The sequence below is a fragment of the Malus domestica genome, chromosome 02, assembly GCF_042453785.1.
Source record: "Malus domestica chromosome 02, GDT2T_hap1".
Lineage (NCBI taxonomy): Eukaryota > Viridiplantae > Streptophyta > Magnoliopsida > Rosales > Rosaceae > Malus > Malus domestica.
This window is the reverse complement of record NC_091662.1, coordinates 26,836,760-26,839,195: the sequence shown is the minus strand read 5'-3', so window position 1 is coordinate 26,839,195 and position 2,436 is coordinate 26,836,760.

Sequence of the window (2,436 nt, the reverse complement as noted above, 5' to 3'; positions counted from 1 at the left end):
ACTTTTTAGAAATTTTTTCATATCTTCACTAATGGCCGGCCACCCCCTAGTGGGGGTACTTTTGGGGCCTTTTATGTAATTACATAAAGTTTTGATACTTTTATGTATTTGCACTTTGGCCCAAAAGTTTACGTTTTTACGTTAAGGCCCAAAAACTCTAAAGGACAAATTGTTTTGATCCTTTAATGATGTTTTTACATTATTAAAATTTTGGGTTCTAGTTGTAATTACATGAAGTTGTGGACTTTTGTGTTTTTACAAAGTGACCCAAAAGTTTATGAATTTGAATTGTGGCCCAATTGTTGTGGTCATTGTTTTATTTTGGCCCAAATAAGATGAGAACAAAATGGTTTTGTCTCTTTAAATGAGAATTGGATTTTCATTTTATTTAGTTCCATTTAAATCAATTCTATGGATCCGAAAACCAATTGTTTAAGGTTGTTTTCTTAGTTAATGTGATTGATTAAGAAAAGGGTGATTATGAACCAAAGGCCTCGATAATTGAGCTATGTGATTGGCCGCTTTACATTATGAATGTTTGGGTTTAGTAGTGTAGAATTGAATGTAATTTGATTAGTTCGAATTTGTTGTAAATGGACATAAGTCCATCATTTGTGTTGTAAAAGGGCATAAGCCTTTCTTATTATTTCATGTATTCCTTTTTGTTTATATGTATGCAAATTGGAATAGTTGGGTCCAACGCCCAATAGGAAATAACGGTTTAATTGGATTAAACGCGTAACTAAAATCAACATCTACCTACCTTAGACCCAAGGTCCAACACAAGGCTCGTGTTGGATCAAATTAAACGGTTCATAATCATCCTAAGACCTAATATGACTATATAGTCCATATGAGGATGCATAGCATTCGTTAGTAGTTCCATATAGTCTCGCTTGTTTCATCGAAATAGTGGGAGTATTATATACTACTAAATCATATTAACTTGGACCAATGGTTGTGATAGGCCCAAGTTCTTTTAAAAAGATTAAAATGTTTTTGATGTAGCCCAACACTACTCCCTCAACAAAACGAATATTAAGTTGATAAGCGAGAGATGTTTTGAACATCTCTTCGTAGGCCTTCCACCGTGGTGGGCTTCAATCGTTTGTGACTTATACACCGTATTCGTCCAGTTCTAGGGTATGCAAAGTATGTGCTTACATTCAGGAGAAGCCCATAAACATATGATGAAGTGAAAGTAGGCAACGAGTATGACCAATATGATATTCTTCTAAGGCCATTCTTGAACCCCTACTTGAACTAGCATGGTGGGAATGACTTAACTAAGTGCAATGGTGCCAATATGATATTCTTCTGAGGCATCATTCTCTAGAGGCCAAACAAGATGGGTAATTACAAAAGTTGTAAATGGCTAAAGCGTTATCCTCTCATCATTATTGTTGCTAGCCAATATGATATTCTTCTGAGGTGGGCTTAGTAATGGTGAGTCTCCCATACCCCGCTAAGAGTTCAATATAACTCTCGAATTCCATTGAGGGATGTGGAATTTGCCAAAAATAGTGGGTGGTACTATTTGATTTAAGACCCAATCAAGTAGTTTTAAAACAAACAATCTAATACGATTTCTGTTATGTTATGTAGTTAACGACATGCCTAAAATAATACCCACCATTATACTTGACAAAAGGGGCCTTAGGGGCCAACGTTTCCTTGCTTGGTATCGCCACATTGAGAATGTCTCAAAGGTGAAAGACATAGTGTATGTGCTTAAGCAATCTCCTCCTTATGTACCTCCTACGAAACTAGCTTCAAAGGAGGAGTGTCAAAATTATGTTAGACACTATGAGGATGACTTACAAGCCAAATGTTTAATCCTCACTTCACTTAGTGAGGAGCTTATGAAGCTACATAAGCACATGGACACTTCTTGTGCCATGGTTGAAAGTTTGCATAAGATGCATGACATTGCGATTAGTAATGTACGATTCTCAAATGTTTGTAGTCTAATGAATGCCAAAATGGCAAAGGGGACATCGGTCCATAAACATGGACAAAATATGGAAAGGATCTTTCAAGATCTTAAAAGTTTAGGAACTTCCATCGATGGGAAAATGGCTCAAGACTTTTTCCTTGCATCTCTCTCGGATGATTTCACTAAGTTTATTGTAAGCTATAAAGTGAATAAATTCGATCATACTTTAACCGAGATGATTGACATGTGCTGTAATTTTGAAAAAGGTTTCAAAAAGGACAGTGGGAGTGAGAATGCAATTACAAGGAAAAAGTTGCATAAGAAGAAGGCAAAGAAATCCAAAGGAACATGCTTTCATTGTGGAAAGGATGAACTTGGAAGAAGAAATACAGGGTGCGCATTGCGAGCCTTATGACACGAACTTTTGAAGAGACTATTTCAGTCATAGAGAGTGCTTTTACAGTGAGCTCCAATTCCTGGATATTTGATTCAGGCGTTAG